General features: G+C 42.0%; 1 protein-coding gene across 1 annotated transcript in view; it reads right to left on the reverse strand.

Moving 5' to 3' along the window:
• IL1RAPL2 (interleukin 1 receptor accessory protein like 2) overlaps positions 1 to 22522 on the reverse strand; it is a 1036854-nt gene extending 1014332 nt beyond the window's left edge. The window contains exon 1 of the mRNA XM_087426516.1: positions 21556 to 22522. The gene's annotated coding sequence lies outside the window, so the exon portion shown is untranslated. The remainder of the gene's footprint in view (positions 1 to 21555) is intronic.
• Between the last annotated feature and the right edge of the window lie 2033 nt (positions 22523 to 24555).

Raw genomic sequence — 24555 nt, forward strand, 5'->3', positions numbered from 1 at the left:
CATTCTTAGCCAATATCAGAACTTCAGGCCTTGAAGGGAAGAGAATTTCTTGAGTTTACCAGTAGCATAAATAAGATATACTCCCAGATTCTATTAAGTCATACACAGACTCATATTGCAGACAAGGGAAACATGCTTCATAATTTAAGTGCAGCAAAGCTTCTGTTTTGATATTATCATAAAGAAATTACTTTTGTTCACAGTGTTATCTGACCTTCATGCAGAAACTGATTAAAATGTTTTTCCCCCTACAACGACAACAACTGTAAATGAAAGTTGAAATGAAATATATGGCCTAACATCACTGTATAGGAGCTTTCCTAGTTAAAAAACAACCATCACAGAAGGAAAAAACCTAGGAAAGCTCATTTTTTTCCTACAATCAACACAATTGCCTTTTACACAAAGGACATTTCATCATTCATGACAGCAGGTTGTCACTTCTAGGGACAGCTTCAGAGTTGCTTGGTGCATATTTTATACAGCTTATTCTCAAGTATTACTTGTATCAAATGACTTGTAACTTACAGCTAGAACAAATATGGAAACAATCCGATAGGCTATGGTATATGGTGTATGTGTGCTGGGGGGCACACAGGTTCACTGCAGTGCTTGCTGCTTTTGTGTTTCCATAGCTTTTTTTTGGGTGATTGGGGCAGAGGGGAGTGGGAAGATGCAGATGTGCAAGCCTCTCCTTCTTTGCTATTTAATGCTAGTCCAGTACTAATACTATTTGTGTTTTCCTGAACAATGGCAAAGTCAAAGGAATGGAAGCAGATAAACAATATTGTCCCACTCATAAAGGAAAAAAGAAAGAAGAAGGTAAGATGGTTTCTAGGTAGGTCAGAATAATTTCCGGTATCTGTTCAGTAGTCTGTAAAATATACTTACTTTCTTTTTGTGTATGTGTATGCCTTTCCTGGTAATGGGATGCAGAAGAGCCTTGTATCCCTAGAAATCATTGGCATTATGGAAAATTTCCTGCTCTGAGACTATTTTCCAGAATAGAGGTCAATATGTTCCATCATGTGTATGTTAAGGACACTCAATGGGATTAGAGGAAGGAGCATAAACAAATTGAGGAAACAAAACCATCTTGTAGATAGTGATGTAAAGCATAGAATCACGGGATTTTAGAACTGTGAGGGAACTAAGTAGTCGTCTACACCAAGCTATCTCTTTGAAAATGAGTCCAAAAATTGAGGCCAAAAAAGATCTGTGTGAGATCACACAGGTAGTCAGTGGCAGAGCCCAGCCTAGAACTCAAGTCTCCTGACCCACAGCCCAGCACTCTTTTGACACCCATTGGTCATGCTAAGATTCAGATCATAGTTTGTCTCTCCTGATATGTGCTGCATTTTTAAAAAAACACAAGAAGCTCATGTGCTGGTGTCTCTTTCCTGATGATTGCTGGTACAAAGTTCGATTCCATTTAGGTGGGGGGAGAGGGAATATGATTTAGAGCTCCCAACACCTTTTTGAGAATGTTCCATCTAGATAGGAAGAGTAGGTTCATTCATTCAAGAAGTTGTGATTTTCAAACAAATATTATCAAAAGCCTTGTGGGAAAATATTCAAAACTAGTTTAATAAGTACATCAAGGGTAAAGAACCAACTCAGACTAATATGGGTGGTAGAAAGGGTGACTAGTATACTAATTAGAATTTAACTTTTCTTTCTATTGTCAATGCTAACCATTTGTTTGAAGTAAAGCCTCTTGTCTTCATTAATGTCAATGAGCAAATGATAACTTGTTAAAATTTCAGTAAGTCTTTTATTTCACTCTAAAAATGAAGGCTGAATCTGATGACTGGTCTCACAGTAGATGGCCTTTATTAAGGCAAACAGGTGGTTCCCTTTCACAACACCAAGTATGTCAGGTGTTTTTCTTTTTTTTTTGAAACCTTTCAAAAATTTTAAATCTTTTAACCTATAGGCTAGATTCTGGTTTATGTAATTGCTAATGATTTGTCTTTGCTGAAGATACTAGCCCTCTTTAAGTCTTTACACATAACAAACATTATTTAATGATAATTACAAAAAAAAAAACTCCACATCACAAAGTGGAAAAGACATCAAATCAAATGGTATTAAGAGATGAGGTTATGCCTATATGGCACAAAAATATAAAACTAACCTTGAACCATTTTCTCAATACCTCCAAAAGGCAGACTGCAAACAGCTACATTTCACACCAATACAAAAATGAAGAAATTAAACAACCATGATCCTCTATTTGTAGAAATCATGTCTTGGAAATAATCTTTTTTTCCTCCTCTTAAGAGGAGGAAATTGCATGCATAGCTCAAGAAATATGGTTGCCCCCAAGCAAATATTCAGGCATTGAGGCAGCAAGGTTCGCATGTCTCTGAAAGCTATAAGCAAAGACTTTAGAAGTCAAGACTCCACGGACATAAGAAATGCAGAGACCTGTAAAAATAAATGACTCATATGCTCGTCTTCATGAAGCTGTCCATCATTAATCTAATTTAGTTCACTGAACTTTGCTTAATATACTACTCCAAATAGATCACGTTTTAGAAGCAAAAGTTAACTCTCCAAACCTCCAAACAATTTTTTTCTGCAACACTTGAAAATCTGCAAGTGAACAAAACTTATCTGGATCTAAGATCATTTAGGTTTCTAGGTGCCAGAAGTAAGTTTAAGACTGGAGATTTCGGCTGTATTTCAAAAAGACGGAGTTTCAAGAATGGTCTTCCTTTATTTTCAATTCCTGGCACCAAAACAAGGGCTGATCCTGGATATGGCCTGGACCACAAGAATGTATAAGTGGAGGATAAATAACTCCACAAATTGCTACCTTTTACACATTTATCAGAATGCTCAACAGTGGTACTGTTAAACCAAAAAGAGACAGGCATCAAGAAATGGAGGTAGCCTAAGCAAGTGTGTATGTGTGGAGGGGACAGGCATTAAGTCACCTGGAACTTAGTGGTTAGTGGGGTTTCAAAATGCTGTGGAGACCCAGAAAATCACTATGAATGGAAAGTTCCATTTCTACAATGAGTGGAAAACCAGGTGTTGTGCAGCATGGGCTGAGGTCAAATGAGGACTCAAAATTCCTCAAAGCCCTCATTTTTCTCTTTTCAGGTACAATAGAATGGAAATGTATTTCAAAGCAATCAAATGAAACATTTTGTCACTAAAAAGAGAAAGAATCACCAGGCTCATTAAGCACCAGTCACATAATGAATGCCTAGTACGAACTCTAAGCAATCCTGCTTCCTTCTTCCTACAGTTTTCTTGTGGCTATTGCCTGGTAATCTCAGTTGATTAGGGCACAATGCTAATAACCGAAAGGTCAAAGCATGATTTCTATTTTCAAAGGTTCTCTTCCCACATGGTGAATTGGCTTTTCTTCATTCTATGGCTACAGACTACACCCCCTGCAGCCACCTTACAATTACATGCTCTTAGTCAGGAGGTAGAGAATGCGTATCTGTGCTAATTCCTTACTATGACTGAAAAAATACTTTATAGCTTGTGTCTCTTTTTTTGCTGAAGGTGAGTCAGCAGCATTACCTGTGTGGTGTGGGCCATTCCAATAGTACCTCGGCAATCTTAAAAGATTACTGCTATAGACAAATGCAGTGAAGAATGAGAGGTGTGTCTTAGTTGGCTTGGACGGCTATAACAAAATACCATAGATTAGGTGGCTTAAACAACAGGAATTTATTTCTCACAGTACTGGAGGCTGGGAAGTCCAAGATCAAGGTGCCAGCAGATTTGGTTTCTGATGAGAGCCCTCTTCTTGGCTTGCAGACAGTGGCCTTCTCTCTGTGTCCTCACATGGAGGAGAGGGAGAGAGAGAGAGCGAGCTCTGGTCTCTATTCCTCTTCTCATAAGGGCACTAATACCATCATGGGGGCCCTACCATCAGACCTCATCTAAACCTAATTACCTCCCAAACATCCTGCCTCCAAATACCATCACATTGGGGGTTAGGGCTTCAACATATGAATTGAGGGGCAGGGGAGCACAAACATTCAGTCCATAACAGGGTGCTTATGTGATTCCTCTGTAGCAGTATTTCCCAAAGGGTGCTCTGCAGACCACCTGTATCAAAATCAACAGGAGTTCTAGTTAAAATGCACATTCTTGGGGTCGGCCTGGTGGCGTAGTGGTTAAGTTCACGCACTCCACTTTGGCGACTGGGGTTCGCAGGTTTGGATCCCAGCATGGACTGACACACCGCTTGTCAGGCCATGCTGTGGCTGCATCCCATATAAAGTAGAGGAAGATGGACACGGATGTTAGCCCAGGGCCGATCTTCCTCAGCAAAAGAGGAGGATTGGCAACGCGTGTTAGCTCAGGGCTAATCTTCCTCTCACACACACAAATGCACATCCCTGGGTCCCCCTTACCACATCTAGAGTTATAGCACAATTTCTAGGTGTGGGGCTTGGGGTTTCATTTTTAATAAGTCCCCTTTCCCCTGGGTGATTCTGATACACATTAAAGTTTGAGAATCACTACCCAGAGCAGTAGTTCTAAACTAAGCGGTGGCCATCAGAAACTCCAAGGAGCTTTGTTAGAATGCACATGCCTGTGCCACAGCCCCAGCCCTACTGAGTCAAAATGTCTTCTGGGGATAGGCCTGGGCATCTGTGCTGGTGGTAGTAGAAGACAGCTAATGTGATGCTAGCAAACCAGGCGCTGTCCTAAACCCTTTATATGCACTACCTCATTTAATCCCTGCAACAATGCTTTGAGGTAGGTACCATTATTCCTCATTGTGCATGGCTGGTAGCTGGGGCAGGCTCACAGAAGTTAAGTGACTTTCCTAGAATCACAGAGCTAGTAATCAGCAAACCTGCGGTGGTGCATCCCTGGTAGAGTATTCCTGCCCTGGAGAGTTATTTCTGTTCCGTTCAGGGCCACCATATTTTAGAAGTGCTCTGATCCTCTCACGTGGCAAGGCTCACAGAGTCTGGAGGGATGCTGTCTTTCCCTTCACTGTGTTCAGAATTGGGGAGCTGACTTTCAACAACCTAAGAAGGCTTAACCCACAAATGAAGAGAAGAGAAACTAAAAAAAGAAGATGTGCACAAAGTTCTTAGTCAAATACTTTCAGTCCTACTCAGGAGGAAAAAAAATGGTGAGAAATTGCCTTTACAATGAAGAAAGGAAAAAAGCTTGGACTTAGACTCTAGATTTTTCCAAAGCAAAAGAAGTGGGAGGCCCGTCACAAACAGCAAAATGTTTTGGGTCAAATTAGAGCATTAAGAATTAATGGTTACATGATAACCAAGATGCTTGACTTTTCAGCCCAAAGAAACTTCTTGTGGGTGTTCAGATAAGTTGTTTGTGACCTGACAGCTGGCTACTGTAGGAGATGAAATTTCAGTCCTAACAGCAGTTTACTTTAGTAGCAATAATTTAAGAACTGGGAGGAGCCACATATATAGCAAATTTAGATGAATTTAAGCAACATCTCTGAAAATACTGACCTGAGAAACTTGTTTATTGAAACTTAGGGCGGGGTGGAGGGAGGAGAGGTATTTTAAAGGCAGAACACTCTACTGGGGAAATTTAGAGGGAGGACCCAAAGGAGCAAGAGGGAAAAAAATATGGGCACCAATGTCTGCTCTAGCCACCTTTCTCAAACTAGGGCCTACTTTGTGTTGCCTTCAGCATCATTTGTATCAGAATTCTCCCCTCTCACCCCACTAATGAAGACCCTGTGATGTGCAGCACTTCTAATTAGTCCCCCAAATTAGCTGGCACTACTCTTCTGCCACAATTTCAGTTATACCCTACAACATGCAGGGCCACAAAACACCAATAGAAAAACAAAGCAAAGCATGTTTATATCACCTCTAACCATATTCAGGATTGATGTATTGATTAAACCTTGCCGTGACCTCCACAGTGGAAGGTTGCCCTGCCACTGGTCCATTTCATTATTTTCTTCCCCCAACCCTTTTTGGCCTCTCACTTCACATTTCCTCACTGTAATCCTTCTTCCACTGTGTCCCCTCCTATATAAACATCCGTGCTTTGTCATAGCTTCTACATTTGAACAACCATTCATTTTATAGACATTACAAGTAAAATACATGGTCCTGCAAAGAATATTACAGCTGCACTTCAGGCCCGCATACTTTACGAGGTCAACGAGAGATCCATTAATTTACAGTTTTGTGTTCAGTAGGGGAGCCATATAATATTCTACATATATTTAGTTCTCCAGAATGTAGCTTAATCAATATGGCGCCTCAGGCAACCTGAAATAGTGAAGGCAACATAAAAGTAAGATTGTCAGACCAAGAAATTTTATGTCCACTGATGGGAGTTTAACTGCTTTGGAGGCTACAGAAGGTATATATATTTAGAAGATTATAGTAAAGTCAATGATAGGAAAGAGTCAAACTGATGTGTATAAAAGGCTCTGAGGGAGAGAGAAGTCTGTGCTTAGGACCCCAAGGCAGGAACTTCCAGGTTCTAATCCTTGCCTGTTAACCTTGAGCACTACAGTGGTTCCAATAACCTTTTCCACCTCTGAGTGTCATTGGACATTTATAAGTGAATGCCTCACTTAGGAAAACCTGCAGTACCACCTGGAGCCACATAGTGACCTTCCCTGTCTCTCAGTTTTGGCACCTGCCAAGTGGGGTGGGCAGTTAAACTGATTGGCTTTAGGTGTCTTTGAGCCCTATGATTTTAGTACCATGCTCTGGTTTATCTTGAAGGGCTGTTCCGAGGCTCAAATGAAATATTCGATATGTAAGGGCTATAAAAGTTTTCAAGTGTTATACAAATGTGGAAGTGTTTTAAATTATGCATCTCTGAATATAACCAACAACTGGCACGTGTTCTCCAAAACAAAGCAAATGGGACTCTGGGCTTTGATTTCCAATTAGTCCCAAGACATACGATTTTACTTTGTTCCAATTTTCAGGAGCGAAAAGGGCAAAAGGTTCAAATTATGGTCTTTATTAAGAAGGTTCTGAGCCATTTAGAAATGCTGGGCACATATGTGGCTAGGCCAATTTTTTCACTGCTGTGTGGGCCCCAGAATAGCTTTTACTGTGAAGACTAATAAAAATGACAGGAGAGTTGAAACTGAGCAAAATTAGATTAAATTTCAATCTATATTCTACAATCATTTGTGGCGGCGGGTAGGATGGGTGAGATACTTTCCTATATACTTCTAATCTCTTCACATGGTTCATAAACCAGCTATTAGTTAATCGGTTTTGGCATGTGATTAATATTTAGGTATTTGAAAATTCACGTGGCGCATGCCTGTGTGTATGTAGCAAGGAGCTTAATCTGCATCTTCACCTCAGGAACACTGGGATGGAAAGGCAAGTCCAGAGTCCTGTTAGCATGAAGGACACTAGCTAGGACCTCTCTAGGTCCCCAAGAGAAACACTACAGAAGGCATTCTTTCATTACACAAACACTCATTACGAACTCAACAGGTATCACACACTGTACTAATTGCTGGAAACACAGAGATGAAAAAGAGATGCCCTTTTCTTAAAAATTCATGCATTCTAAAATAGAGAGAGAAACAATGGTCAACTCCCATGGCACTAAGACTTACATTCCAGAATAAAGAATGAAAGGTAAAAACATCCAAATTCTTCCTGGGGTGGTGGTAGGGGAGCGGTACCCTGGGAAGACAGGTTATTTAAATGACAGACTCTGAACTCACCTCCTGCAGACACAGCCAATTTACAACTACTCGTGGAAAAATTACCCCTGAGACAGAACTGAAAACTGGATAAGAGGAACTCCTGCAAGAACGGACAATCCTAATTGAGGTAGAAGAGGCAGAAACTCCCTTCTGGAGAGGAAAAACGCCACCTGCACAAGCCGCAGCGCCTCACGGCCGCCCGGGGGCAGCCCACAGATGAAGAAACTGAGGTACAGAGAAGTTAAGTAATTTTCCCAGAGCCGTGGAGTTGGTGGAGCCCAGAACCAAGCCTGGCGCTCTGACCCTGGAGGTAGCACCTTCGAGCACTTACTCCACGTGTCCCAAGCAAAGGAAGACGTCTGGAACTGGGAGGGGGAGGCGGGGCCTTTCTCCGCCCGCTTCATCCGCTTTTGTGTTGTTTGGATTTGTTACAATGAACACGTAATTGAAAAATAAAATTTTATAAAAGCGCCCCCCCAAAAATAAATAAAATAAATGATATACTTGGAATTTTTTATTCAATTTAAAGTACACCACTTTCTGCCTAAATAATAGTACATTAGGGGCACTCTATTTACTCTGAAATCTCTTTTCAAGGCATGCACGCTCTGCCGCTATTTACACAACTACAAAAGCAGGCAAGGCCGAGAGCAAGCACACCAGCTGCTGTGGTTTGTTAATGGACAAAAATGCTTGAATTTAATTAAAGCAAATGCTACAAAGGTTTATATGCTATCGACTAACAAATTGCTTCGGAGTATCCAACTAGCCCACAGGATGGACCACTAAGACCCATCTGAAATGGGGAGCAAAGGGTGATTTAAAATGTGTGTGCATAAAAAAGAGACTGATAAAACCAGCATGAGTTTGATTTTCCATTTATATTAAGGGTTGGTATAGTGTCTTCCAATTTGGTGAATAGAGAACAAGTAATCTTCCAGCTTCTTCATACATGTGTGTTTGTATGTGTGTGTGTACGCGTTATTGAGATAATTTACACATCATAAATTCACCCATTTAAAGTGTATAATTCAATGGTTTTTAGTATATTTACAGATTTGTGCAATCATCACTACAATCAATTTTAGATATTTTTATCACTCCAAAAAGAACCCCCATACCAATTAACAGTCACTCTCCATTGACCCAACTTCATGCCCCAAGCCCAGCCCTAGGCAACCACTAATCTACTTATTATCTCAATTGATTTTCCTATTCCGAGCACTTCATATGAGTGGAATCATATAACATGTGGCATTCTGTCTGGTTCCTTTCACTTAGCATAATGTTTTCAAAGCTCATCCATTTTGTAGCAGGTATCAGTATTTCATTTCTTTTTTATTGATGAATAAGATTCCATTTTAAGTATATACCACAATTTGTTTATTCATTCATCAGTTGATAGACACTTGGGTCATTTCCACAATTTAGCTATTGTGAGTAATCTTACAGCTTCTTACATCAGTTTCTAATTTAATGTGCACATCACTAAGCACTAGTCCAGATATTAAACGATACTATTCTTTATAAGCTGACCATTCCCCAATTCCTTCCTAAGTCACCAAAATCAATAAAACATATGGAAAAACTGGACAATAGGTCTTCAATAGGCACTTAAGAAATATTTGCTGACTCAGTGAATTAATGAATGAGAGAAATCTTTCCCTCGACCCCTGCTTCTCCTTTCAGTCACATCCCCACCAGAGCCACCTGGATATTGTGTAATGAAATGTTAGAGCTGGAAAAGACCAGGGATTCCAGGATTTGTCCAAGTGTGGTTCAAGAACCACACGTACCAGAACCACCAAAGAAGCTTATTAAAAATATCTATTTCTGCCCTGCACCCCCAGAGACTCTAATTCAGTAAATCTTGGGAATGAGGCCACAGGAAGCTGCCTTTGTAACAAGCACTCCAAGTAATTCCAATGCATACTAACGTTCGAGAATTATTGATCTAGTCCAATCTTTCTATTCTATTGAGGAGGAAATTTAGGACTAGCGTGGGGAAGTGAGATGCTCAAGGTCACAGAGTATGGTAGAGATAGAGTTACAGGGATCTGAGGTTATGAAACCCAATATAGCACTTTCCATTACCTGGGGTACCCTCTTTTACCACATCTCCATCTTTTCCCTATGAATATATACCCCCCTCATAGACTTGCTCCATAAGCGTCAGTGTCTGACACATCTTAAGTCTCAATAAATAGTAGCAATCATTTTTGGGGGTTTGGTCCTGTGTAAACTAGATAATAAAAGAGTCTCCTATTTTGGCAGTGTTTGTAAAAGTATAAAGTAACAAATATAAGGCCCAAGAAGAAAATACCAGACCCAGGAGGAAGGTCTCTGTGGTTCCTGACCCAAATGTGGAGAAAGAGCCTAACTGGAAAACTGTCTCTGACCATGGGCTTTCGGTGACCAAAGAAGCTGTGTGGTGCCCTTTACCATCCAAGATTCTGAAACCGCTCTCTACACCCACTGTGATCTATTTAAAGGAGCCACGTCTGTTTAGAAAACAGTTTCTGCCAAGTTTTCTATCAGAGGGAAATCATAAAGCAGATGAGCTTCAGCCATGACTAAAAGGTAGCGCAAATTTTTCTGAGTGAAAGTTGATATGCCTATCAAAGAGATACTCTGCACAAACGCATTGGAGCCCATAGGAGCCACTTTTAAAAATTTTTCTTTTTTAAGTTTTTAAATTACAAAAATAGTGATTTGTTATAATGAATCAAACAAAACCGAGGTGAATAAAGTTCATAATCTCTCCTTCCCCCTTCTGATCTTCCTCCGAAAATGTATCAATTGGGAATCAACCCTTCCCCACTTTTTTCTATGCTTACATAAACCATACGCTATATACACACAAAGACACACACACACACATATACTTTCATGAAATCATGCTCTCCTCATTTCTCTGCACCTTAACCTTTTGAAAATTACTTATTCAAAGTAATAGTTATACAGTACTATAAGACATATTAACATAAAACAACAGTCCTCTGCAACCCCCTCCTGAGTCTTCTTCCTAAAGACAAATGTCGACATTTTAGGCTGTTTCCTCTGTTATTTATCTTCATGTTTACAAATAATATGCTCATATTTCTACTTCTTAATTAGCCAATTTTATATATTATCTATTGAGTTCCTAATATGGAAGATAATGACGAGTTACCCTCTCTCAATTCTTCAAATATAGATATGCCACAATCTTAAACTACTCTGAATATTCACTTTTGAGCTAAATAGTATATTATGGTTTCATTTCCTTTCTTGCACAACTTTTTGTTTTCCCTGGAGTTAATAATTGTCTCATTTTTTCTTAAGAGAGCTTTCATTTGACTTGTGTTTTCCATGTGAAGCAGCAGGCAGCGTCACCTGTTAAGTGAGTGGGGAGGTGGTTGGAAAGGAAGTTTGGAACAGCTCATTTGGAGCTTTGAGGGGAACAAGGTCACTACCAAACACAGAAGAATATCTAGGTAATATTGAGGGTTCAAATGAGGTTGGAGATCATGAATTTATGTGATACCAGTCTACACAGCTGTGTGATTTTTTCCAGCTGTGCTCAGTCGTAAGCATGAAGGCAATGGACAGTCGAGTTGATTCAGGGCTGAGTTTCACCAGAAGGATTCAATTGAACAGAATGACGGACAATGGAACAAGAACTTGAAGATATTAGAAAATAGAAGTCAGATGAAAGCTCTCTCAACTTCCCTCCACCAAACCTTCAACCCATGTATATCCATCTTCATCTTTCTCCTTGGTTAAAATGGAGGAAAAATCTTTCTTGCTGTCTAATATTAATCTCTCTGCCTATGAGGATAACAGAGGACATGAAATTCCTCAACACAGGATCTAGTGGAATTATTCACTTTGAACAAAACGCTAGGGAATTAGGTGAGTATGGGAAGGGAGGGAGAAAGGGAGAGTGAGACACACACACTCATGTGTGAGTATAGAGCCATAAAGTCAAGTCTGACAGTGGAGTAAAAGGCAAGGAATCTGCTTGGATGGAGGAATGTAGCCTGAGATGAGCAGTGAATATTTGAAATAGCTAAGGGAAATGGATGGGAGAGAAAGCTGAATGAATAGGTACATGTGAAAATCTTCCTAGCAGCTCTGAAGGCCCCAGATGAGGTCGTAGGCCATGAATTGATTGTGGTACTGGTCCTAACAAAGGTGTGATTTTCTCTAGAGGACTTCAGGCATAGATATTGGAGCATAGAAAGTGGTGTTTAGATTGATCCAAGAATGCAGGGTTTTCTGGGCAGGTTTAGTGACAAGATGAGTCTATAATTAGATAAGGATACTAGCAAGAGGAGTATACTACAAGGTCTAGGCTGCATAAGAAAGGAAGCACTATCACAGAGCAGTCACAAGGCTTCTCACTAGGCTCAACTTGGAAATAATTGTACATTTTAGGCTTTAAAGCAAAAGGTTCGGGGGTGCTCCCATTACCCCTTTTGGTTGCAAAATGAAGTTATCTTTGTATCAACAGACTTCAAGTACCACTTCCAAATAATAAACGGGCTTTTTGATTAATATGTACCATGGTACTAATGCCTTAGATTACTTACATAAAAAATATATAAAGACAAAATAAAAGAGTTGAGAGGGTTACGTCCATGGCTCAATCTGAAGCTTTAATTCAATTTTTAACATCACGCATTTTTTGTGATTATAGAAGTAACATATCCCAATTGTAGAAAATTTGAAAGTTACACAAAGGAACTAAAAATGACCTGTTACAACACCATCCAGGAAAAAAAAAAAGCTAAACTACGTTAGTGTGTATGATTTATATTATATATATATGTATACATATTACATATTGTATATATATGTATACATATTATATATTGTATATATATGTATACATTATATATTGTATATATATGTATACATATTATATATTGTATATATATATGTATACATATTATATATTGTATATATATATATGTATATATAGATAGGGGTCCTGTTTAAATGCATGGGTTCTGGAGCTGGACTGGCTGGGTTCTTAACCCAGAACAGCCGTTTAAATAGCTTTGTGATTTTAAGCAAATTATTGAACTTCTCTGTGTCTCAGTTTCCTCTTCTGAAAATGGTAATAAAAATATTACCTAAGAGATAGATTATGAGGATGAAATGAGTTGATACATATGCAGCACTTAAAACAGTGCCCAGAACATAATAAGTCCCCAACAGAGGTTAGCTATCACTATTATGTGTATATATAGAAGATTTTTGGTCATAGTCCTTGGTTCAAACTCAGTGTCAGAACCATCCATTAAAAGGGGTATTAAGTAAGAACTAGTGAGTAGACCTCAGGAAAATGGACTTTTCTGTATCCTAGAAAGCTGAAGGCAGATATCTTGTCCAAGGACACCTGGGCACTGATCTGGTTCTCTTTCCCCAGTTGAGGATGTGGCCTTGTTAATGCTGAGTTTGGTTCAAGAACCAAAAGAGCCTGTTAGTTCTAAACATCCCCTTAAATGGAAGTACACAGATTGTTAGTACAAGTTTTTTTCCAGAATGGTGACATAGACTCTGAGCATAAAAAACTAATGTTGCAGAAGGAAAAAATTAGCTATATTTTTGGACCTGGCAGGACTGTTCCCTGTACAGATAGTAGCACTGACAGCTGTAAATCCATAGGGAACTAGGGACCAGGGTAAGTCCATGCTAAGATATGCTGCAGCTGCTGCTACCTTATGAAGATTTCTCCTTGTCTAATTAAATCAGGAAATTACAATGTGTGGTCCTTTCCTTACCAATACATAACTCACCAGAAATACTGCAAGTGTTATCAAAAGTGGGATGTGAAATACTGAAATAACTGTATATATGTATGTACATATTTATATTTATGATATAAAAAATAAGAGTCCAAATAACACTATCATTTGGAGGTTGGTTAGCTGATGGAAAGTTGTATTCTGGAGTAAATATAGGCCTTTATCTATCATATATTGCAATTATTTGTCCCATCTTTACCTTTTATTGTATGTTTTACACATATACATTTTCAATGTTAAGTAAAATGGTATATTAATTTTTCTTGATTATTTCTTCCTTTATTTTTATTACTAGAAAGTCCTTCCAAGTTACTTTTATTTTATTCTAGTTATTTTATACTTTCCTTTTTTTTACATTTCCTTCTGAAATTTGCATTGAACTTTGACTAGCCTATCTTGTAAATGATATAAGTATAATAACAACTATCATCATGCGTTAAGCATTTGAGTATTGTCTACTCAGATAAGCATTTTACATGTGTTATATCATATACACTTTTATCATTCTCACTATAAATATAAATAATTAAAAGCACAAACATTTTTTAAAAGAAAATCCAAAATCCTTCCGCCTGTAACTAACATTTTGGTGAACAATTTTCTATACATTTTCATATGCTTATATGTACATGTAGATGTACAGAAATACATAGATGTATACAGAAATTGAATTATGCTACTTTGTAACCTACCTTTTCCATTAAATTGTATGTATGGATATCTTTCCATATCAATAAATGTAGGTCTACATTATCTTTAATGTGTACATAGTAATTGGCTAAATTGACACATCCCAATTTACCTAGTCAATTCACTACTACAGGCAATTAGGTTGTTTTCAAAGCTTTGTTACTATAAAGAAAATGTTAATGAACATTCATGTGTATATATCTTTAGCACTTGCATTTATCTTCTTGGAAAAATTCTTAGTGAAATCATTAGATCATAGAACGTATGTACATTTTATATTTTTATACAGATTGCCAAATAAACCTCTGGAAATATACCAATTTAAACAGTGCATTAGATCACACATATCCCCACAGCATTGTCAACACTGTGTTTTGATAATCTTTAAACCTTCTCTAATCTGATAGGTGAAATCTACTAGTTTTATTTGCAAAGTGAGTTTATCTATTGGTATGCCTTCTTTTATGAATATTCAGTTCATAACTTTTCATCATTTTTCCATTAGGACATTTTGGGTTTTTTTGTGGTGAAGAAGATTGGCCTTGAGCTAACATCCATTGCCAATCCTCCTCTTTTTTGCTTGAGGAAGACTGGCCCTGAGCTAACATCTGTGGCAGTCTTCTCTATTTTGTATTTGGTTCGCTGCCACAGCATGGCTTGATGAGTGGTGTAGGTCCACACCCAGGATCCGGACCCATGAACTCCAGGCTGCTGAAGCAGAGCACGCCAAACTTAACCACTATGCCACTGGGCTGGCCCCAGGACATTTATTCTTTAATTGATGTTTAGGAGTTCTGTATATACTGAGAGTATCTACTGTTATGCCATAGACATTTTTCCTAGTTTGTTGTTTGTTTTTCTAATCTTGATTATGGTATTTTTTTGCCATACAGATGTTTTTTGAAGGTTAAATTTATTAATATTTTCCTTTAAGTCTTCAGTCTTCATAAAATGATTAGAAAATCCAACTTGATCTCAAAACTGTAAAAATATTATAAATATAAAATGTTAAGGGCCGGCCCTGTGGCTTGGTGGTTAAGTGTGCGCGCTGCGATGCTGGCGGCCCGGGTTCGGATCACAGATGCGCATCGAGGCACCACTTCTCTGTCCATCCTGAGGCCGAGTTCCACATACAGCAACTAGAAGGGTGTGCAGCTATGGCATACAACTATCTACTGGGGCTTTGGGGGCAAAAAATAAAATAAATAAAATCTTTAAAAAAAAAAAATGTTAAATTATAGTTAAATATAAAAATTTCAAAATATAAAATATTTTCTATTACCTTTATAGTTTATTTTTTTTGCATTTAAATCTTTGCTCTAGCTGGAATTAACTTTGATTTAAATAGTGAGTATAGATGTAGCTTTATTGAAATTCCCCTCAAATGACTAGCCCTGTTGTCCTAACCATATTTATTGAAAAATCCATCTTGTTTCCCAACCCATGGGTTTGAAATGCCTCTTTATCATATCTTAAAATCCATAGTATACTTGAGTTTATTTCTTTGGACACTTCTGTTAAATTGATCTGTCTGTGCCCGCACAAACACCACAGTACTTAATTATCGCGATTTCTAATACAATTTATATGTGGAAGGGCAAGTTCCTTATAATTCTGTTTCTTCAGAATTTCATCTGGAATTTATTTTTGTGTTTGATGTGATGTAAACATCTCACTTTTCCCTCAAATGGAGTCCCGGTGATTTCTATGTTACTGATCGGTGCTCAGAGAAAGAAGGAAAGTGGCAGCACCATGGCACTGGGGACTGTGAATAACTCTGCATAAACCCATGAAAGCAGTCGCCTTTGTGAACATGTTTCTAGGTGGAAATAAATGTGGAGAACTATTGTTGCATAATAGCACTGTCCAATAGAACTTTCTACGGTAATGGGGATATTCTAACGCTGCACTTTTCAATACAGTCATCATTAGCCATATGTGACTATTGAGCACTTGAAATGTAGCTAGTGTGACTGAGGAACTGAATTTTTAGTTTTATTCAACTGTAATCAATTTAAATTTATACAACCACATGTTTATCGGACAGAGCACTTCTAGAGCATAACTATTAAAAAATCACTGCCCTATTATACTGCTTCATAGCATTACTGGTCGATAAGAGATTTGGCAATTTCCTATTTAACCTGAAACTATCATTTAGATAGAGATTTTCAGTAAAATGTTAAGGCTAACCCTGAGGTCTCAATGGCAACTCAAATAAATATGTAATGGATGTCCCCTGTATGCATGGCACTCTGCAGAATAAGAGACAGATAAGACAGCCTTCAAGAGGTTTAAACTTTAGCAGAGGAGATAAAGTGATAAATAAATAATAATAATGGTTTCAGAACAAGGTGAGTAACATAAAAGAGGAATAAACAAAGTGTCAAGAGAGTTCCCAAGAAGGGAGAAATTCTTTTGACTATAGAGCATGAAAAAGAAAGTAGGGAGAGCTGCATGGGAGAGGTGGCACTTAAGCTGATTCTTGAATATGCTTCATTCTCAATAGACAGAATAGTAGAGATGGGAGGGGGAGAAGGAAGACACTCCAGGTTAAAAGAAGGGCATAAGCAAAGGTACAAAGAATGAACAGCAAAGGTTATGTAAGGTGAGCGATCAGGTCCAGCTAGGTCATCATGTGAGCGGGAAGGTAGTGAGAAATAAGGCTGACTAGGTAAGCTGAGGCTAAATCTCAAAGGACCTCAGATTTTTGTCCAAAGAATCTGGTCTTGACTTTATAGCTAGTGGGGAGAAAATGAAGTCACTTTAGACTGGTGTCATCTGAGCTCAGGACCTCAGAGCAATAATAGATTTGCAGTATCAATAAAATAAAGTTTCCCAATTTAGTTGTATTACCTTGGAGAAATGATTTAAATACTTGGATCCTTGGTTTCCAGCATATGTAATAATGAAAGACCACCCACCTCACAAGATTATTTTGAACATTAAGCAACATAAGGAAAAGGGAAAAACACTTAATAAAGTATAAAACAAGCACAATATAAATGTTAAAAATTCAAAACAAAGTACAGTGATTTATTTGTTTCCTAGATGTGTGACACATACCCAAGTAAGCCAGGAAAAAGCAACCTATTCAGGCATAGTAACGGACTATGAAAGACAAGACTCTAAAACACAGCCATAACAATAATTTTTCAAAGATGTAATTTCAGCAGGCAAACTCATAGGAGACAACACTCTATTTGGGTCCCTGTATGTTTAAAGGATGATAGAATCTCTGGGTTAGTAGTAACAAAAGTCATCTGGTTCAATCTCCCAAATCTGATGTTTGAACTCCCACCGAGTGGTTGGCAGGGCTATATACACACCTGGAGTGGTGGAAAACTTCCAAGGGTTACAATGCAACCTATTTCATGTTATCAGGCAACTCTAATTGTTAGAAATTCTAATTGTTAGAAATTCGGATTCAACAATCCACACCACTTAATATCCACTCACTAGGTATCCAACACTTCTAGGTAAGGAACTAAATGGGCTTCAGGAAGATTAGTCCTAATATGTAGGATATTCTGAATTGGAGAACAGACCAAAGACAAGAAGAGGCTTTTGTAGCAGGCCAGGTCAAGAAAATCTCAAGGACCTAATAAAAACAAACAAAAAAAAGAATCCAGAGGACTGGACAGGGAGTGGTGCAGTAGGAATGCAAAGGAGAAAACCTATTCCAGAGTCAGAATTCAGGGCATTTAATAAAAGACAGGATATACGAGGCAGGAATGGATAAAGCATGCAGGAGTCACAGATGAATGAGGTTTGGGTTGGGGGGGTGTCAAATTAGTGTTTGAATACATTTTACATGCCAATAAAACACCCAGATAGAGGAATAAAGCAAGCCAGGTAAAAAGCATTTTGGAACTCAGGAGGGAAGCAAGGTACAGCTACATGAAGAGGTGAGATTTAAGGGGAAAAAAATAAAGCAAGAAGGTGGCTAAAGCCAGGCTCCTCACCACAAAAAATATGTATTTAGGTTATTTGATCAAAGATTTGGAACCATGACTGAGGCCACGGAAGCCAGAGAGAAACTGGCCCACTGTGAATTCATGACAGTGCCTCCGATCTCATTGGGAGCCAGTTCAAAGGGAATCAGCCCAAGGAGTTTGAATTCTGGTAGCTTTGGCCAAATGAACCCATGCAGCACATCTTTGCATCAGGCCTTCTATTGGCCAGGCATGCGTTATTTTGGCAAATCCCTTGGCACTGACAGCTCAGAATCTAAACTTAATAAGAGGCTTATTTTCACGTCCTAGCTCAGGATAATTAAAGCACACATTGCACATTCAATATTTATTTATCTTTCTCCACCAAGTTGGCTCTGATCATGGCTTCCTGATGTAGGCTCAAGAAACAAACCTCAGGGGTTAAGTGGGCTGCTGGCTACAGCTAGAAATCAGCCCTGAAAAGCCCTGTTAGCCCACACCTTGAGGTTTGGTGGGGACTTTTCTTACTTTTATATCTTATTACTAAACAGCTAAAACTTGGATTTTTTCATTTCTTCCACTTGGTTACAGTGCACTTTCACCAAGGATTTTATAGTACTTTTCAAATGAAGAAGGCAATGTGTGCACTCTTCTACCAGTCCTGGCTGCAACCAGTACTCCCACAGTTACAGAAATACCCAGGGACAAGGAAGAAAATGTCTTTTTCTCCTTTAAGTTTCATTCTACTGCAACAACCTGTCACAGAATCTACTCAAACTGCACACAGCGATGACTTCCTTAAAGGAACAGGTGTGAACACACAATTCTGTTCTACCAAAGTATATGATCATTTCAACCATATTTTAACTCATTTCGCTTTCCCAGCCTTTCCCCTTCTCAAATAGCAAATGTTTTGCCCTGAGCTACCTCAATGAACTACAAAAGCCAACATATTTGATAAAGTTTATTGTTTTAAACAAAACTGGAATAGTCACTTCATAATTCATCTCTTTTACAAGGTTGGACTCTTTAGAGTATGTCCTCTTAAAGCTAAATAATAACTTCAATGGCTTTGTACCTGTGGAGACATGAGCCTGAAGCCAGGTGGGTAATTTGGGCTCTTCCCCAGGTGGCCACACCATCAGTTCAGCGTGGTAAGCAGCGTATGCTTGTATGGACTCTGTCACCAGTTACTGGCAAACAAGATAGTTCTACTCAAATAATCATGTCTCAGGAAATGTGTGGGTAAATCAAGACTCAGACTTGATTTTACCTGTAAAAACCACAGTCCAAGGGCACCCCTACATCCCCCACGCCTGACCAGTGCCTTTAGCCTCTGCATGAAGAGGTCCCAGCAGTAGGAGCCCCATAGAAACTGAAAATGGCCCAAGTGCTCAACTTGAGTTAAGACCACCCAGAAATCAGTGAGGGCAGCAGAGGCCATACCACAAAGCCTAGCTTAAATCTCCAACTCTACTGCTCTGAAGGCTGGCCTTGGCCTATCCGGCAGAAGCACAATCGGTCAAGGCCCGCAGTCACAGAGGCAGCTTCGGTCGCTGCTTGCACCTCCTCTTGACCAGCTGGGGCTAGAGTGGGCGAACCAGGAGCCTTGGGTGCTGCAGCCTTTTACCCACATTTAAATGCTTTCTATTTAAATCGTCTGCTTTAACCGACGGTAATTGCGGGCTGTCTAGCCCAAGGCAGCTCCCAAATTGGAGAGCTCAAACGGTGAGCAGGCGGCTCAGAGCTGGAGCCACTGCATCGGGTCCAGCCACCGCGCGGTCAGATAGTAGTGGCCCTATAGAAGGGGTTGCTCCGCGGAGGAGGAGTAGAAAAGATGGAATGGGCGCAGGTAGGCACTTCTCCCTGAAGCCTCGGCTCAGGTATACCTGGGAATTGCACTCTCCCTAGGTCCCAGGGTAGTTGCCTCATTCCTGTCTGGGGAAGCAAGGAGCACTGAGAAAAACGCGTTCTGAGCGGAAAGACCCGCAGAAGTGGAAGTGCCTGTGACCCTGTTGGCGATGAGCTCAGTAGCAAAGCATCGCAAGGACATCACTGCCCCCAACTCATCAGGAAGAGCCGGTGCAGGGGTAAAGGTGGGGCTCTGAGGTGTCAGTGGAATAATGGCCCCAGTCCTGGACACTGTCCTGGACACTTAACTCCTTCCCTGCCAGGGGCCGTGTAACTGAGGTAGCCTTCCTGGGCAGTACATGCCTGCTGAACTTGCAAAGCCTAAGGGACATGTTCTTTCCTCCCTCCCTTCTTCCTTCCTTCCTTCCTTGGGGTCTGACCCCCTGTTGTGCCTGCCACATGTTTAATAATCTACAACTTGGCTCCCCCTGGCCAGGAAGAGAGAGAAAAGTTTCTTCTTGGAAGTCTACAGAAAGTGAGATTGAATGTAGTGGTGGGGAGCAAATTATTCGTGAATAGATCCCCCCCAAAAAAACCCCACCCGTGGGCTCTGGAGTAGCTTTCAGCCAAGAAGTACTTTTCTAGCACTTCAGCCCAGCCACAACTTTTGTGGGTGGCACGAAGGAAGCCTTAAATACCTGTTTACTAATGTCTCCTCCCTAAGTCCCTGGGTCGCAAGAACCAAGAGAAACCCCTGAACAGAGAATTATTATAATACACAATTCCTTTGCCAGGTCTCTTTGCCAAGGCAGTTTTCCTCAATATCTGATAGTGACAAATCAAGCCGGTTGCTCCAATTCCGGGCTCAGAGCGGCAAGGCGGGTCACACGCGGTGGATGTCCCTCCTCTCTCTCTCTGGGGTTCCTTCCCAAGGAGTCTGAAGCGCAACTTAGCGCGGGTCGGTCCTCTCCCCTGAGCAATGGTTCAGAGGAGGTCATTCAACCTGAGAAACCGGCTCAAGAGGCAGCAGGGATTCTTGTGAGAAGAGGAGACAGGGCGTCCCAGGCTCTGCGCTGGGGTCCCTTTAGGTTCTCAGGGCAGGCGGGCAGAGATGGCCTCAGATCGCTGGGGCTCCCCCTTTTCTCGTGCAAATGGGACTCCCCAAAAGCGGGAATGAATTGCTGGGGAACCCCTCGGTGCTCTGCCCAGGAGCTGCCTTGAGCCCCATCCCCACGCAGGTTGCTCTCCTGGCTGCAGGCAGAAACGTGGGCAGAGTCAGAAAGAAGCGCCCAGAGGGAAAGTGCCTTCCAGGCTACGGAGCCCCCGAGTACAAAGATCCGGCTGCGAAAACGCAATGCACCGGCACCACCTGGAAGGCGGCGCGCTCCTCCTCCGCAAGCAGCCCGTGGCCTTGGGAGCTCTGGTCCCTAAACTTTCTGGGAGGCCTGAGAGGAGAGCAAGAAAACTGGCAAGGATTTCCAGGCGCGGGGACCAGGGCTGCAGGAGAGGTAGAGCCCCTGTTGACCAGCCTGCCTGCTCTCTGCTGTCACCTGAGAGCCTAACACGTTCTCCCCTGGCCCTTGCCAGCCAACTGTCCGGTTCTACGAGCAGGCATTACCTGTCTCAGTCTTGCAAAACAGCCGGCGACGTCCAACAGGGCTCACGCGTGCAGTTCCATGTCTGGGGCGCTGGGCCGCAGTCCGGGACGAGATGGCGAGCCGGGTTCCTGAGAGAGCGGGCTAAAGCTGAAGGAGCGGTACAGAGGCTGCCCACAGGCGCGCAGGGCTGGAGGAGGCGTAGGGAAGACAGTGTCTCCCAGAGCAGAGGCCAGAGCAGCCCCGCCCGTTTTTTCCACTCGCTGTACTAGCCAAAGAGGATGCTCGGAAACTTCTCCCCGCCCAGGGAAGATTTCTAGAGTTCAGCAGAGCTTCTATGGACTTTAGGGAGAACAGGACAGGGAGAGCTTAAAGAAGGTTTCTAAATCACTCGGCCCCTTCGCTAGAATGGCAGGTGCCGCCTCTCGGCTCCATGACCAGACTCGCCTAGGTCATCTGCCTCCCAGCCTCTTCCTTCTTCGCGACTTGACTTCGGAGCGGCTTTGCTCCAGCTGCACCTTGTCTTGGCCAAACGGTGCACCGCGGGACGCAGGCGCCTCAGCCTGTGGCCCTCATGCCCCTCATGAGGAACAGCAGCAGCCCTCTAGCCCTGATGGCAGCGCAGGTGGCAGGTGCAAACTCTGCCTGCCCGCTGCTCTAGCCTTTTCCGGGAACGCTCTCCAGCCAGTGCGCAAAAGCCTACATGTCTCTACTAGCTCCGAAGAAGGAGCAGCGCCCGGGAAGTGCGCTCCAGGCTCGCCTCACAGCCTGCCACCGCTGCTGCCGCTTCGAAAATATGCCTAGGGTGGGGGGAGGAGGGTAGTGGAAATCACCTAGAGCTGTGTCTTGGTCGCTAACAGTTTGGTGCCTCCCGGCTGATTGATTGCACCAGGGAGGAGGTGGGGATGAGAGAACCGCTCTGGCGCGTCATGGAAAAGGGTTGCTGCTGCTCCTCCTCTTCCACACCCCTTTGGATTTGGGAGCGCGGTGAGGGGAGGGAGAGTGGAAAAGGCTGCCAACCCCGAGTCCCCCATCCCCTGGTTTAAAAAAAAGAAAAAGAAAAAGCACTTCCCTCTTACATTTCCCGGGAGAAGGAAAGCACGTCCCGGCAGCGCCGTCTAGCGTCCGTACCAGAGTAGGCCGGCATACAGGGTTGGGCGAGCGCTGAGCTGAGTGCAAACGTGGAAAGCCACTAAGCAAAGTTTTTCAGCTAACCTGGTCCCCAGTTCCACCCACTGAATAGGTTTCTAGTTCAGCCAGGAGTTCACCTGCTTGGTTCCCCTCAGGCCAGAACTTAATGTTATTAAAGACGCAGGCCACCTAATTGTATTCATAATACGAGCTTCCTAGGACCAGAGGGAACTCTTCTTTTCCACCGACTTCCAATATTAAAGATCCTTAAGTCTCAGGGTTCTGCAGCCCCGTCAATCATACAGTGGGCAAGGAGGGTCCTGGAACCACAGGATGGACTCGGAGATAGAACCTGGACCATGATTGTTCTTGCAGTGTGCCTGAGGCTGGGGAGCGATGCTCCTGACCACCTGCTCTCCAAGGTCACGCAGCCCAGGAGCTCCGCTCTTTAAGAGTGACAGGGGAGAGGGACTACTACTCAGGAACTGACAGGGTCTCGATTGCAGCGGATGAAGAGTATCATTTCCACGCCAGGTATCTCCCAGAGCGTTCCCTCAGCTCACGGGCGCCTTGCTGATTAACACACTTAACAGGATTGCTCATTTAACGGGTCAGCTGAGCGCTGTGCTCCATTTGCTGCTGCGCTGGGCTCCTATTAATTTGTCTTTCTCTGAGCTTTCTCCAGCTGTTCTCCCTAGGCTGCTCCATCGCTCTGCATTAGCTACAGAGAGCGAAGGAGCGAGCGAGAGGCAGACAGGGACCGAGACGGAGCTACTGAGCGCTCCGTGCGTGGCGCACAGCGCGGACCCGCGCCTTCTCAGTCAGCTTCCTTGGCCGCTTGGCCTCCGTCCACCATCCACTCAACTTTTAGGACCCGAGCCTGTGCACAATTAAGGTTACTATTCTTCTCTCACCTCTCATGCCAAGTTTATGCATTCTTTTTTCCCCGTGGACCGTCTCACCCATCAAATCTCGCGAAACCCCACCCGGGAAAATTCCTTCTGCAATTAAGGTTAAGTCGGGGAATCGAGATAGGTCAGGCGTGGAAGGAAAGGTCCTTTTGGCAGGAACCAATACCAAGTTACCCTCCCGGGTTTTTGTTGTTTCTATGCACCGTGCGGGGTGGGAGGGAGGAGGGGCTGTATTTTTGAAACAGAGAAAATGTCCTGCAGTTTCTGCTTCTGTTTTATAACAGCTCCCCCCCCCCCCCCAGCTAAAAGCCCATTCTTCCCATGGGACCTAGACAGCCAATCCTCACTTCCTTTTTGGTATAGAGCTCAAGTTAACTTCCTTCTGCCTGCGTCCTTGCCCTGCTCAGCCCTCATCATCACTTCCAGCTGACCAGCCCCACTTAACGTTAATGTTACTCGAATGCCATGTGCTTCCAACCAGCCAGGGACTGCAGGGTGGAAGAACAGGATCTCCTCAGTCTCACCTTCCAGGTTGGGTCCCTGGCCCCTCCAGTCTACCCTTTAGCACAGCACCAAGACCTCAGGCCCTGGGCCCAATTAGAGCAGCTGGGCTGTCATGAGTGAAGCCAAGCCACTAGGCCCCTCACTTACATTAGGGTGTTTAGGAACCAGCAGTCAGGGTGAAGGGAGCTCATTGAGGATAGCAGCCAATAATATTCCTAGGCAAATTGTCAGGTAGACACATCAAAAACAAAACATAACAAAACGAAAAACAAAAACCCTCTTCCTGTCCTGTTGATTCCACCTTTCATCATTTTTCTATACCCAATTTTACCCAACTTCACTCTAACACCCAGTGCCTTTATATATCCAAGTTCTTTATATATCCAAGTTAGCACCTCCCACGCTACCAAAACTTACTCTTCTGTGTACCTACCATTCTTTCAGTACTCTCTCTGCTGATGACAACGGTTGGTGTTC

The sequence above is a fragment of the Ceratotherium simum genome, chromosome X (genome assembly GCF_057802395.1).
Source record: "Ceratotherium simum simum isolate JZ-2026a chromosome X, ASM5780239v1, whole genome shotgun sequence".
Lineage (NCBI taxonomy): Eukaryota > Metazoa > Chordata > Mammalia > Perissodactyla > Rhinocerotidae > Ceratotherium > Ceratotherium simum.